Below are 15,736 nucleotides of genomic sequence, written 5' to 3' on the forward strand. Positions count from 1 at the left end.
GATCTCATGTGCTGCTAATCTTCTGAACTCAGGCTGAGTGTGAAGAGCCTTTGAATGACCCGAGAGGTGTGACACTGGGGAAACACTCGCACCTGTGCATCATTTCTCTGAGGATTTGTCCTTGTGAAGTTACGTTAGGTTGCCCACACCTGAGATTATCCTCCAGCATTGGCCTTGCTGGAATAAAAGCAGCAGCATGGAGAAGCTCTGTGCTTTATCCTGAGATGGGCTGAGCTGTTCTGTAAGTGCTACTCCTTTTGGGATATGTGATAGGAATGGGAAGGAAAGCCTGGAGTACAACAGTAAGTAAGCTGACCTATCTTGCTTGCCTGTGTACAAGGATACTGTTGTATAGCTGCTGGGATCTGGATGGCAGCTCTGTAGACCAAAAAGTAGATGCAATCCCCATAGGGAGTCATAACACCACTAGAAGAACTGGTGGTTTGGAGGTGGATGTTTCTCAGTCTAAATGCTACAAACACAGGTGAAGAAAAGTGCATGCATCAGGTGCATCCTTCTAGTTGGTTCTTAGAGAGCTGCCTGCTCTCCTGTGCTTACTGCCTTGGTTCAGGTCTCCTTGCAGAGGCAATGCTGAAATAAATGCAAGATATAGTCAAACTCTGGAGACCATCGACTCGGAAATCACTTCTATCACTCAAGATAGAAAGTGAAATCCAACTTTAGAGTAGTTGGTAGCAAGTTTCTTTTTGCTATTCCACTCCTTGAGGAGGCTGTGAAATAGAAAACACCATTGGTTGTGCAGCGTGCCACACGGGGAATGTTTTAGTGGTATTGTGCTCATTAAAGTGGTCTAGTAGTTAAAGTACAGCATTATTCCTTGTGAGGAGTATGTGTTATGGAAATCAGATGGAAACTGGCTTCATTTAAGAAGTATGCTAAGATGGATGGTAGTGCATCAAAAATGGGCAAGGTGTGCTGAGGCAAAGGGAGGGCTTTCTACCTTAATGCAATGAAGATTTTTCAGACCTGCTGTTGGTGCTGCCTCTGTGTTCTGTGCTAAAAATCTTTGTTTCTTATTTTCAACCTAATTTTTGGGTTTTTGCTGTGATTCCTCAGGGGGATGGAGAGGAAGTTTTTATGCAAGGCAGTGGTTTCTGAGATTTGTGGGACTAGCCTGGGTAAAATTCAAATGCCTGCGTGATTTAATCCATTCGGAGCTGTTGCACTAAATCACAGTAGCTGTTGCTGACATCCAACCCACAGAAACCTGGAAGCTGATGATATAAGTTTATCTGCGTATCTACAGGTGAGAACTCAGGCAGCCTTGAATTGCAGTGCAAAGCGTTTGCCTCTCTTCTGAATATATTTGGGGAATGAGCAGGGTCTGCTTCTCTGAGCGCTCTGTCAGAAGGCTTGCTGTGCTTTTTCCCCTGGAAATAAATTGTCCTCAAGGTCGTGCTGTATTCCAGAATATCATACAGCAGGAACCTTTCCTCTCGTTCCCAGTGACCCAGGTTATTCAGGAACACAGGTCAAGAAGCCAAAAGCATTCATACATTAATGGTAATAGGGTCACATTTACCAATAGATAAGTAAGTTCTCTGTAGCTGCTGGATCTGTGCTCTCCTGTTTGCAGAAACCCCGAGCTGCTGGGCCAGGGCTGAGCCCGCAGTGAAATGGGTGAGGAGGGTGGGTGGGATAAGCTCTTCTGTAAACCCTTGTGAGAGGCCTTTGGGGAAGTGAGTATAAGCATCAACCTCTTGCCATTCTGATGCCATGTTCACATGTGCTGTTACTTTACTTACGAACTTTGAGGTCTTGGCCATTGCCTTCAAGCTGATGGTGCGTGCTGCAGAACAAGCGTAGAACTGGAGGTGCCTAGGAACGCAGGTAGGGGTAGGAATTGTGAGAAATAATACAATGGAAAATAAGATCAACTGAGTATGTTCTAAGTGAAGAAAGAAAGGGGAGACTTCTTCATTCTTGTTTTTCCTCTTGAGAAAGCAATTTTGAAAGTCATGAAGGGGCACAGATCAGGGCCCTCAGCTTGGAACTCAATATGGAATGGATCTGAAAGCTGTATCGAGTGATGAAGCAGCACACGAGGGTGGATCAGCCAGACACCTATTTCTGGCCAGAGAATTTCTCAGGTGTTCCATGAGGGTGTGTGCGTGTCTCCCGGTGAGGGTGTGGTGTTGGTGGCCATGAGGAGAGCATTGCTCAGACCCCGGGTTTGAGGGGCACCTAACAGCATCCATTACAGGGACTTAAGGACTTACAAAATGAAGCGAAGAGGCAAAGCTTGGTTTCATGCAGATTGCTAAGTGATGCTTTGTCCTGGGGGAATTTAGCTCCTGTTTTGCTCAGGGTTATCAGTGGGAGGTTCAGAAGGTGCTGTCTGGATGCAGTGCATAGGAAGTGGAATTTTCTGTGGGTTCTCTGTAAGTCACCAGGTACAGGTTCAGGAACTTGACCTGGAGCATTTACCTGCCATATGGGATTACACACAGGAAGCTTTTGACTGGAAGAAATAGGGTCTAATGCTGGATTTCTGCTCTGTTCCTGACTGTATTCTTGTGGCAGCTGCACCGAAGTGCCGCCTTGAGCTCCCATTATCTGCCAGGACCTCAGCACTCCTCCCAGCACAGTGGTGTGCTGTGGCGGTGCTTCTCCTCCTTAAATGCATCTTTCTCCTTAAATCCATTTTCGTAATTTTGTTTGTGGATGAACTAATAAATAAGGGCCTCTATTACGATAAACTGAGTTCTTGCGGCAGCTCTAACGTGCAAATTAAAGTTGGAGCAGGAAGTTTGAAACGTTCCCATGTTTCATAAGGAAGCTGTAGTTGGCTCTGGCATTGCTGGGGAACTCCCTGCCCTTCTGTGGGGCAGCAGGGGCCAGGGCAGTTCCTGGTAGGGCAAACATTCCTGGAGCTGAGCTCGGAGTGCAGCCACTGTGCCTGTGCAGTGGCCATTGCATCATGCAGAGGGCAGCTGGGGAGCGAAACTGGGGCTCGGGCCGGGAGCTTGTTCAAAGCAACACTGAGCTCTTTGCTTTTGTCCTCTGCTCTACCACCTGTGCGCCTGGGAACAGCAGAGCTCGTGGAAAGGCTCCAGTAAATTGTAGGTGTGGAGTGAAATGCCTGGAGAGCACGGGGAGGGCAGGCGGTGCCAGCCTTCGCCGCTGCCTTATTAAATTGAAGATGAAAGGATGAAAAGCCTCAACCCCCTTCCAGCCTCTCTGCAGACAGCCCCAGATGAAACTTCTCCAAACACTGCACGCTGCCCTGCTTTGCTGAGGGGAGGAACATGACTTCGCCTACCTGCAGCACAGTGCCGGAGCGCAGACAGCAGCAGAGGGTGGGAGTGGGGCACAGACCAGGAATGATCAGACCCCAGCAGTGTGGGGCTCCCTTGGGTGCTGTACTGAGCTGGGTGGCAAACAGAGCCTGGCCTCTGCCTGGCCCCACTGTGCTGCCATTGTCCTGTTCCCATGTGCCCAAACTTCCCCGTGTTGGGTTTTCTATTGGAAAGCCAAATTGCTTTCTCAAGGGCCTCTACTTTGCAGCTTCCCTAGAGATTCACGTGTTAGGAATGTTTTTGCTGTAATTCCCACCTCAGAAGAGCTCACAATCCAAACGGGAATCCAAGGAAGAAAATTTCTTAGTCACTAAGTTGAAAAACTAAGTTCTGTTTTTCTCTCACTGTGATCGGAGCACGCACCACAGCCATCTCTGCACATCGCATCCTTTACAGTCAGTGGCATCATCCAGCCCCGCTCTGCTCGGTAGCCAACACCATCCAGCAGGGAAAGGAGCTGCTGTGCTTCTCCCAGGGAGCACAAGCAGGTTCTTTGCTATGTGTCAGCTGGGCAGAAAGTGGTGGTTTTTCCATCCTCCCCTGCGGGGGTGGGAAAGGGGGAGGGGAAACAACTGAATTGAGCTCCTACGCAGTTAGGTGGAGGATTGTGTCATGGCCATGCGTTATTTTCTCCATTCACTTCTACCCTGGCTTTGGTCTGTTTAAAATTTGCTTGCTCCTCTTGCTGCAAGGAGATCTGATGTATATTTTTTTTTAATTGTTGAATTAAAAATGGAATAAACTACATAGAAGAAACCTCGTGCTCCCCTCCCTTCCCCCCCTGCCTGCTGTGCCTCCCAAACCTGAGCTCATTCCCGTCTGAGTGGCTGATGGGTATTTTTGCTCCCTGTGGTGCAAAATGCATTTTTTTTCCTCCTGCTCTATCTGACAATGTATTTGCATCTGGTGCTAAACAAGTGAAGCAAAGCCCTCTTTGAAGTGCAGAAAGCCATTTCTTTTTTTTCAAAGGGGTGGCACAGAGTGTGGCATGTTGGCAGTGCACTTGGTTTGAATTTGTCTTGAAACGCTGAAATGCCTTTTGTGTGTTTTTATAATTACATCATTAGCACCTTTAAAGTCTATTTCATGATCTTCTAAATGCTCTGGGTAGAGATTCCAAGGCAGAAGTGTATCTGACTGGATGGCAGAGAGGCGGGCACACCTCATGGAGCAGTTCTGACCATGTGGCAGCGCCCAGCCCTTATGAAGATAGAGCTGTCTGCCGCACCGTGCGCTCCTCCCGCGGGCTGTTACACAGACACAAGGGAAACTCCCTTCAAACAATCTCTTCCTTACCCTTCTCTCAGGCCTTCTGAAGACTCATCTTTGATGCCTGCGAGTCCCTGCCAGCTGGCAGTGTCGGGCTGTTGCTGAGCAGAGTTCTGCTTGCTGCGCACAGCGCTGCTCGCCTTCCACTTCCTCCTCCTCCCTCCCCTGCAGTCCGTCTCCTCCACCTGCTGCTGCTTGTTCTGATCTGGTTTGGGAGCACTTTGGGGCAGGGACCGTCTGATTTGCAGCGTGTCTGCATGGCCCCCAGCGCAACGAGGTAAAAGCTATTAATTCAAATCACCCTATTTTGAAATGCAGCTTTACAGGATCAATACAGCTGTGCTATTAATAACACAGCTGCGGTGTGGTGACTTGGTGCTGTGCATCAGCTTAGACCTGCACTGCAACCTGTGAGGGAGGAAAAAAACAATACCCACAGAACTAGAACCAGAGCTGGATTTGGGTTCTCTACAAGATCTTTGCTGTGCCTTGGATTTCTGTTCCCACCCGCTGCAGGCCGAGCAGTGCACGAAGAACTCTAGAAATGATAGAGGCTCCAAGGGTTCCTTCTCCTCCAATCACTGCAAGATTGCATCACAATTTAATTTTTTCTCATTTTCTCTACTGAAATCATGACTCATCTTTATCAATTCTGTGTTGACCAGCTCGAAGTAAATACTGTTAGCAAGCATGCAGCTACTCTGGTGTGTGAGATCAGGATGGTGTGCCCTGCTCAAGTGATGTCCTTCCAACACCTGCGGACGTGAATCCTGCCCTGGATTTGGTGTGCAGGCAGAGTGGCTGTGCTCCTCGTGGGGACGGAGGGTCCCACAGGCTGTGCTGTCACCTGCCAGTGGGGGCTGGGAGAGGTGCTGGGCTGTCAAGAGCATCCTGCAGCAGCTTGGTGCTTTTGGGCAGCCTGTCACTGCTACTGGTGCCATGCAGCCCTGACACGGTATCATCCTAAGGTTGTTTTTTGTAGACTGCCAAAGGCTGTTTCAGTGTGACGTTGTATCTGTCATTAAACATATGTGTCCTAAGACAATACCACAAGATGACATCTTCTCAGAAGTGAATTCTAGGACAGATCAGACAAACATGGAAACACGGGTGTCTGCTCTTGCTCAGCAGTACTGCTCCGTAGTGCTTCTGTCCAGGTGACTGCCTAGAGTTTTTTGGAGGATTCTGTTTCTTATGGCTCTGAGTGCTGCACAGTGGCCAGAACTGTTGGAATCTCAGTGTGTCACTGTAGTCCTGTGAGCACATACTGTGGGAACGGGAGATGCACCTCTTTTGCAAAGGCTTGTTGTGTTACCTCTGCAGCGTGTCTGCTGTCTAGTACTGAGTTATCACAGTGATGCTGGACCCCAGGCTTGGGTGGGCAATGTGACCCCGGGTTGCCGTACCCAAACCAGGAGAGGACAGTGGATGTAGGCATACAACTGCCTTCCTGAGCCACCAGCAAGCGACCTGTGTGAGTCGCTTCCTCCAAGGGAAGGCATGAGTCCTCTGCTTTGGCCCTGGAGGAGCAGATCCTGTGGAGCTCCAGCAGTGTATGTCTGAGCTCTTGAGCTGTGCTGGAGGCCCTGTGGGAGGCTGCAGCACCCAGCCCCAAACCTGCACCACGCTGCACCCCAAGGTGGGGTCTGGGAAGCCCATGGGGCGTCGTGCCCGGCTCTGACTTCTGTCAGGAGATTTTCATATCGAAAGGTTACTCCCATCCCATATGCCCTGACTCCACGCTCATCGCAAGGAGGAAGCAGAAGCACGTGTTTGGTTTGATGTTCCTGTAAGCATGATCTGATTACCTGCCTCCAAGAAACTGTCTGGGACCCACTTTCCTGCCGTGACCTCTTTCTTCCGGAGCTGCACAGGCACTGCATGGCTTCGACACCCACTCTGAAGAGTCAGGGGAGCTCCTGAGGGTGGCACAGTCTGCTGTCAGCGTGCCCAGGCTGCTGCTGTTCTGCAGCCAGACTAATTTACAAGGAAAAAAAATGCTGAAAGTGGAGGGGAAGTCCCTTACGGTCCTGATCTCAGGGATGATGAGGGTGGCTCTGCCTGGGCTAGTCCAGCTGCTTCACCTGTCCTTCTGCGGTGATTTCAGTAGAACGGGGAATATCTTGTTAAACAATCTGGCAAGTGTACAATAAAGAAGAGTTGACCACTCGCAGATCTGGGGGCTGCTCATCCTCTGGGGCTCCTGCACCTCTGACCGTGCCATCCAGGACAGCAGTGCATCCCTAGCCCAACACAAACCCCACTCGTCGCTGTGTGTGGCTGCAGCCCATGATTCTACATAGCTACGCACTCTAGCTGACATGTAGCTCACCGTTTATAGCATGTTTATGACTCAAACTGGCCCTTTTTTATTTATCAGGCTATTTTTGCATTGCTCAGTGGCAATGCATGTGTTACTACCCCTGGATGACTACGCAGTTTTTGTTCCCCTGTGGATGTTTGGAAAAGGGGAGTAGTGGTTTAGTGTCTAGTGGCTAATTGGAATTGTATTCTTCAAATAAGTGTTTGGAGCAGCTTCCTTAAATACTGACATGGAAACAAACTATTTTCATCGCTTTTGCAGAAGGTGATGAAGCTGTAACAGAACCTAAACTTTTGCAGCAGTTTCCTATAGGTGAAAGCAGTTGACTGGCGGTTTAATTTGTTGGTGCTTCAGGAGCACCTTCATTGAAAATAACCAAATACACAAAGGTCAGCATGATGCAGATGGATTGCTCTGTGCATGGCTGTAGTTACCCTTTGGTTTGTGCAGCTGACTTGAGAATGACGTTGTGTAAAGGAGAGCTCACTCCTTATCCCAACAGAAGTGTGTCTGTTCCTTTTCAGTGATATGAAAATGGGTCGTGAACAGAAGTGTTCAGAAGAAATGTTTGGTGAGCCAGGGAATGAATGGTTCATCTGGTAATGAAATCTCTGTTACTGGGAAAATCACTCAGTAAGGGACTGGTGTGTTTCATAACAGTCTCAGTAATGGAGGAAACAGATCACAGTTTTGCTTTATCAACACACTGCTGGCTGCTTGCCTTCCTCTGCTTTGTGATGGTGGTTACTACATGTGGGGCTGGAATATCATTCACCAAATGTAATTGCTATTGGACCTTAAGCTGCTGTTTCCAAATGGCTTCAGTAGCATGGATTTTGATGGGTAGCTGCAGTCAGAGAGTTTTGGTGTTCAGCCTTTGGGTTTCATGATTGAGACTTTAAGGAAAAACTGCTGAAGCCACTTTGGGCTCTTTGCTGTTAATGGCTTATTGTGGAGCCCAGAAGCCCAGGGGTTGTTACACCAGGAGGTACTGGGAATGTGCTGATGCATGTGGAAATGTCTGTGGCTATCCCGTGTCACAGCTGTGAACAAAGACGTGGAAACTTATGTTTCAAGGCAAAAGCCTGGAGTTACAGCTTGTGTCACTACTCACCATCACAACTGGTACGAATAGTGGCTGTGGGGCCAAGAAATGCTCCCCCTCTCCCATTCTCTCCTATGCATTAGGAGGACGCGGAACAGTATGGAAGTGTCTGTTTGCTTTGGTATAAACAATCAAGGGACAGTGCACGTAACTGGCAAACTGTGGCGGTTGTTTTGTGACCCAGGTGTGAGGAAGTAAATCTGTTAAAATGAGATCACTAAGGGTAATGTTTTACAAAGTACCTAAATCATTAGGAGACTTAATTTGAGATTTAGTGTTTTTCCAGTCATCTAGCCGTTACAGCAATGAGTACTGCAAAGGCTGAGGGCTCTAGGAACTCTTGTTCTGTTGTTCTGAATCACACTGGGCTTCATAGCTCCAGGTTTATAGCTCTTCTGAGGGCCACCTCAAGTTCTGGATGCGGAACTCAGTGGAAACCTGGAGCTCACAGACACGTTGTGGTGAGAGCCCCGTGACCAACCTTCAGAAGTGCCCGCACTGACACTTAACCAGGAACGAAGACCCAGAATTAAACAGAAACCCTTGAAGCTCTTACACCAAGTTTCCGTTTTGCTCCGTTCTTGATTGCAAAGCAAATCCCTTTCTCTCTGACCTTTCCTGTTCACCTGCCCTGTGCGCCATTGCTCTCTTGAAGGAGACTCATCTCCTCCATGGTGTGAGCAGAGAACAACTTGGTGATTTTCCCCACGAGCAGGACTCCTCCTGCTGCCCTGCCTTTCTTTTCTGGAAACACAAATGATGTTTCTTCAGACAAAAAGGCAGCACTTAGGCTTCCCATCCCGCCTACCCCCTGGCCCGGGCTTTGTAAATGTAAGTGCAGATTATGAATGCATGTGCGGTGTCTGATATTTCTAGGAAGAATACTTTATAACTGAAATCTCTCTTCTCCTGGGGATGAAAGCAAAACAAATTTAAGGATTAAATCACACAGAGGTATAATCCCCAAGGGAAACTTACTTTAGTTATTATGATTATATTACGATGTACGCCTCGGTACAGCAGAAGCTGTGTGAATACCATTTCAGTGGGGAATAATTTTTAGTCTTACAGCCTATAGTACATTATAATGCATTTCTGGGAGCCTGATGAATAATAACTGCAATCCTCAGATTTCTTTGCTTGCTTTGGTTACTTTGGTATTCCCCACCTTCTTTTTTTTTAAAAAGAGAAAGGAAGAAAGCAAGTTGTTCTTAAAATAAAAACTTGCAGTAGCTTACAGAAGTTTTAAGCAAGCATTAATTACAAATCTCTGGATGTACTTCATGGTACAAAATGTTTATGCAATTTATGAACAAGTCACGGTGTGAGACACTCCATGGAGTCTCCTACTACTTGTGTTCTGTTGTAAGACCTCAGTGATCGAATCAGGCAGGTTTCTGTGCATGTTTTCTGGAAGCCAACAGTGTGAGGTGTGGGAAAAGAGGCCCCTCTGCATGTTGTAGTTGCACGGTCTTTGAGCTCCCTTGGGGCAGCAGATCAGCACCCAGAGCCCACTCTACACCTGGTGCTGGGGTACAGCACTGTGCTTAGAGCTGTATGAAGGCTTGGTTCTTCGTGCTTTCATCCCTCTGTACCATGAGAAAGAAATCTGCAGCTCGAACTGTCAGAAAACTGAAGTTCTGGGCTTTCAGAGGGCACCTTTTGGCAGATGTGGCTGAAGCCAGCCCTGATGCTGGAACGAATATGAAATACATGAAACTAGTTAAAAGAAAGACAGAAGGATGCGATCACAATGTAGCCAACAAGTCACAGGTACAATAACTGACAAGGCTGTTTAAAAATGCTGTACCAAGGAACACATACCTCCATATCAGTGGCCAACAAGCTGCTCTAGAAAGATGCAGGTTGGCTGAGTGTTGGCATTTCCCATCTACACACCCAGACCTTATCCTGCCCCATGAACATCGTATTTCACTCTGTGTGTACCAGACACCGCGGTGTTTACAGATGATCGAGTAAAGTACAGACAAACTAAGTGACTTGACCAAGGTCACACAAAGAGTCTGTCAGAGCAGGAACTTGAGCACAGGTCTCCAAAGCCCCAGGCTGGTGTCCTTACCATTAGATCATCCTTCCTGTGAAGACTGAAAATCCATATTGGTTGCATCGTTGCACTGTATACCGCTTCAGAACAGCTGCCCCTAGAATACTGTGCTCCTTGCAGAGCACTTCATTACCAGGAAGATATTGATTGACACATTGGAGGGAGTTCAGAGAAGAGCAACAAAAATAATTAGGGAGTGGAGAGATTGACTTGAGAGATTGATTTATGAGGGAAGATTAAGTGAGATAAATATGTATAGCTTGGCTTACCTGCAGCTGAGGATGGTACATGGTAAGTCTGCAAATATTTAAGGGGTGTAAACAATCAGGAAGAAGAATTACCTCTGCTGGTGCAGTCTGTTGGGAGTTTGGTGAGGCCACATGCAGCTGTTGTACAGAGCTCTTTCACAGCACGGCTAGGCCACAGATCCTGCCCCATTTTGTAGGGGGAAGAATGGCTTTTGGAGCCAGTGAGATTGGTGTGGAAGGGGAAGCTCTGCTGGTGACAAGGCTGGAGCATGCAGTCCTTCTGCTTGATGAGGTGCTGGGCTCCATCCTACAGGTGATGGAGCATGATTCCCAGCCTGGAGCAGCAGGATCCAAAGTCACAAACCTACACGAAATGGGTGATGTGCTGTAGAGGAAACAGAAGAAATGTGGTTAGTATCCCTTACATCAGTAACTGTCAGTTGCCATGGTAACTACAGTGCTTGATTATTATGGAATAGCGGACCAAGAAGCTAGGTACAGCTTATGGAAATTATTAGTAAACCCGAATCGGACAATCCCAGCTTTGATCAACCATAAAACAGGTAGGAAACAAACTCAAATCCCAAAACAACATCTAAAGTTGCCTTTTTAAAGGAGAAAGTGGGACTCAACAGCAAGCCCCCCGTGATGCTGTAGCTTTTGTGGTTGCTGATGGCATTCACTGACTGATGTCAAATAACTGTGTCCCAGGGCTCGCAGGGTGTCACTGCTCAGCCCAGGCTGTGTCCACTGTATGTGTTTCCAAAGAGTTATGGGGTTTGTTTTTGGCTTTTAGGTGTCTTCCTTTTCTTTAGCTTTCTCTTAAGGCTGTGTATGTGCTAAGTTCCTGGGGAGGTGCTGGAGTCACCATCCCTTGAGGCATTCAAGGAACATTCAGATGTTGTACTGAGGGACTTGGTTTAGTGGGAAATGGTGGTGGTAGGTGGATGGTGGACTGAACGATCTTGGAGGTCTTTTCCAACCTATGGTTCTAAAATCGGATCAAACTGAGAAGAACCTCTTTATGCATACTGGAATCTTCACCCAGATGTCATCACTCCAGACTTAGATGTAGGACTTGCATCATGGACCCAGCTCTTCAGCACATCTGGAGAAGCTGAGAGACTTGAGATTGCTCGGCCAACCTGTCCATGAAGCCAGAAAATGCCCCTGAAGGCCCTTAAAGATGCTCTGTTTCAACAGGAGCTCTGCCTTTGAGATGGAGGAGCGCTCAGTGTCCGTACTCATGATATTTTGCATTAGGAGAAAGTGTTTTTTCCCTGGTGTTTTTAAATTTTACCCCTTAATGGAGAGAATAAGTAGGTGCCGATTGCAGTCAGTGTGCAGATTGCCCTGTGTTGGTGTGTTGCCCTCAATTTCTGCACTTTTACTGTAACTGCGTGGTACCAAGAATGGAATGCATCCATGTGTACAGAGAGTGGTGGGTGAGTTCCTCCAGCTCTCGCCTGCCCTGCCCCATCCACCTGTGCCCATGGAACAGCCCCCGCTCCAACTCCTGCCTCCTACCTTGTGTGTTCCCATCTCCTTTTCTTTTCTTTCCGTTGCAAGCTCAGTTTGTAGTTATACAGTCAGGTCTCCACAGAGTAATTTACTGGCAGAATCTCTCCCAGAATCCAGCTTGAAACCAAGCTGTAAAAACAGCTGAGAGTGTAAATAATTCATGCAGACAATATGACTTTTTTATGTAAATTCGGTGCATTAACCCTCTATTATAATGATGGACGACAGATATGGGCGACGTTGCCTTGGTAAGAGCTAATGGATGGCCACCATAAATTCACTGCACATTTTATTGTGTTGCTGGAAATTGTGCCTTCAGGCAATGCTGTTTACTTTTATGTAAAACTCAGGGTTCCCTAAATATTACAAATATTTTACATCAGACTCCTCAGCATTTGGGCATAGCACACAAATCAAGCTTTCTTCATCTGAGTTGTAATTAAAGGTTTGTTATTTTTTTCAGGGACAATTATCTAAAACTATAAAGAGAAATATTTTTTCCCTTTAGATGTTCAGTCATTGACTTATTAGCAAAACCTTTGAAGAAAGATATTAAATAACTGCAGCGTATAACTTTGCATTAGGCTGTGTGTCGTATGCATAGCAAATTTGGAAATAGTTCCTTGTTACTAGTTTTTATTTTTTACCATTTCTTGTGCTTAGTTACACATAAAATATTCTTTCCCACCCCCCTCACATATGCTTCTCTCTATAATTCATTTCTGTTTTATCAGGGTAAATCTCTGAACCATGTCCTTGAGGAATTCAGTCTCAGTAAACATGGAAACTTCTGTTCGTTTTGGGGAATTCTAAATAAAATTGTTATTCTTTTTTGTTAATTTTTGGTTTCATGACTGTTTTGCACGGACCTTAAATGAGTAAATTGGGATGATGCAGGTGATTTGCTCAGTGCAAAAGGGTTTCATATATTTAAAAACTATAGACAAAAGATACAGTAATTATTGTAACGATGCAATTAATTCACCTTAATCAAACATGCAGTTTAATCTCATCGTGCACCACAGCTTTGGGAAAAGAAAACAAAGTGAAAAAGCAGTTGTATGTAGCAAAGGATCCTACTGTTTCCGACAGAGGGAATGGAATCCCATTTGTAACAAAGGCAGGCGATGCTGGGAGCGCTGGCGTGCCAGTCCCTGTCCCACTGGTTGCCCAGAGGACCCAGCAATCAGAAGGGCTTCTGTCACTGCCCTGCTTGGGGACTCATCAGAAGCTCTCTTGGGATCAGCGTGGGGAACGGCGTAGACGAGTTGTGCCAAAGGCATGTCCTCCCGGTCTGCTTACAGAGGAAGGTGCCTCTTGTTTTTGGCAGACCTTATTTCGGTATCTGTATGGAGAAAGGCTGTGTAAGGTTGAATAGGAGTGGTTTCAGTGCAGTAAGCTCAAGGAGAAGACCCTACGTTTGTGGGAACTAAATAGAAGTAGCATCACAAGAGGTTCTTTGTTTTGGTTTTTACAAAGCCCTGAATATGAGGAATGGAGCAACTACTAAAAAAAGCTAGCAAAATCAGTCTTGTGAATCACATGGTGTATGAAGTAAAGGCTAACCGTTTAATTGCACATAAGCCTATTAATAATTGGTTTTATTTTGTTTCCTGGCTATGTGTGCTGTCTTCAGCTTTATTAAGAATGTCACAAGGTAAAAGTGCATAAGCTTATAACCGAGGGCACTGACTTATTTTTTTCAGTCTTTAATATTGACTGAGATTCCTAAATTTGGACTTTCAGATTTTGCACCTTATTCTTCTGACGTGTTTTACTGCCCTGAAGCCACTTTGCAAAATTCATAGCGGCTTTCACATGCTCTGATGCTTCTTGGGACCAATTCAATCTTGAACAATAGATGTGTGTGCAGTAGAGCCAGGAAATGTTACGCTGGAGATCCTGGGCTTATTCCCCAATAACATTTTGATTTGTAAAGTATTCCACTACACAAAACACACACAGGAGACAACATTAAAAAACATTAGAACCCGTAGCCTGCAAGACAGGAAGGTGGCTTACAATACAGATGGGCAGCGTGGCCTGGGATATGGGCAGGACACACTAATAATCAGAGGGAACGTTACAGAAAGCATTTTTGGTGTTTTACATTCTTCAGCCATTTAATGAATCTCTCCTGGGACAACGTTTTGCCTTTAAAAATAATAATAATAATTCATTGGTATCCAGACAAATGGTTCTTTCCTATTGTTTAAGATAGGTGTGGGGTTTGTGGTTTGGAAAGGAGCCTTTCCCAGCCATGTACCCACCCAGGGCGGCTCAGAATAGAGCTCTGGTGGAGTTTGGATGGCAGCTTTGTCTTTCCTTCCCCCAGCAGTTTGATGCATTGGAAGGAGGAATTATGTATAACCCAGGAGGTCTATGTGTTGGGAGGGATATTCCTGGATCCATGGGTCAGCGCCGTGCTCTGGTCAATGAGAAGCAGAGCTACAAGGCATCGTTCTGCCCTGGTACTTGATGTAGAGGTCAAGTGTTCTGAACTCTTGAATATTAATATATATGTCTGTCACCTGTCCTGGACAATTTTACGTAATTTGTTGCGAGCTTTAGAAGGCTTTGGCTGTATTGAGGAAAAGAGCACTTTGCTCCCAGTGCCGCTGCCTCAGCTGTGTGCATGTGTCTCAGAGGTGATAAAAGGAGAGGAAGATGTGCTTTCAGGTGGAAAGAGGGCTTGAAAGCAGGCGGGCTGCCTTGTGGGGTCGTGAGGGAACACTTCCCAGTGATGGGTCAGGCTAAATACACCACACAACTACAGATTGCTGCAAATCTGAGAAGGGCAGGTGGGACTCATCTATGGAAATTCAAGAGCCTTTCTTGGTAATTTGCTCCAAACTCATTGTATTCTTGTTTCACTGGATTTCTTAAGAGGTTTTTCATATCATCCCAGTACGTCACCTTTTGGCCATCCATCTCCCTCCTGCTCCATCTGTTTGCATGGATTTCCAGATTTTGCTACTAGTTTTGAAGTTCCTCAGTGATTTTCATAGTTTTTTCCCTGTCAGAGAAGGTTACAAAATCCACCCCCACCCTTTGTCCAACATACAGTCATCCAAAGAGCTTAGACGGCCTCTCCAGCTCTGTCTCTGCCTTCCTTCCATGAATACGATGGGGACAGAAGGACTGGACACCTCTTGAAAAGCCCCCAGGGTGCTGGGGGAGCAGAGTGCCCCTCTGGAGCACTGGATGAGGTTTAGCTTTGGTAAGCTAAGGGCCATGCTGTCACCCAGGATGGCACACACCCCTTTCTAATCTCTAAATGCAGCATTGTCAATACAGAGCAAAGGTTTCTGCTCGCCCTCTTCTTCTCTATTTAATACATTTAAGTACTGCACTCTACATATGAAGAATAGTGATGTTATCAGAAAGCATTCAAAAACATATGTTTTAATGAAATGTGTTGACAACTGCTGAAGTAAAGTTTTTGTTAAGTCTCAAGAGTTTAGCCATGACAAGCAGTATTAATGAATTGAATTAATTAAAAAGCATTTCAAGATGAAACGGGGCCTGTTCTATGTAAAATGCTCTATACATTAGACAAGCATTATGGAAATCACTGCTTTGTACTGCACTGTAATGCAGCCATTTATAAAAGCTTCTCAAGATCCATGGATAGCAGTAATTTGGGTTTAGCGTGTCTTTGAAATTCATTGAATACAGCATGTGCTATTTAAAAGCATGAAATCTGGATAGTTCCACTGCCATCAAAGTTCGCATGGCTTGGAGAGAGGAGCAGGAGCTCAGCATTGCTGGAATGAGCAATGATGCACACGAGGAGAGGGAGCCCGAATTGCACCTGGTCAGCACCAGCAGAACGGGGCAGCTGTGGGCAGTGATGTTGTTATGGAGCAGGCTCTCAGACTAGCA

At 46.3% G+C, this 15,736-nt stretch overlaps 1 long non-coding RNA gene across 1 annotated transcript in view; it reads left to right on the forward strand.

Annotated features, from left to right (window-relative positions):
• LOC110387518 overlaps nucleotides 211-15,736 on the forward strand; it is a 40,545-nt gene continuing 25,019 nt past the window's right edge. Inside the window, exon 1 of the long non-coding RNA XR_002432548.1 lies at nucleotides 211-302. This is a non-coding gene — a long non-coding RNA (uncharacterized LOC110387518). The remainder of the gene's footprint in view (nucleotides 303-15,736) is intronic.

Source organism: Numida meleagris, chromosome 22, assembly GCF_002078875.1.
Source record: "Numida meleagris isolate 19003 breed g44 Domestic line chromosome 22, NumMel1.0, whole genome shotgun sequence".
NCBI classification, from domain to species: Eukaryota; Metazoa; Chordata; class Aves; order Galliformes; family Numididae; genus Numida; species Numida meleagris.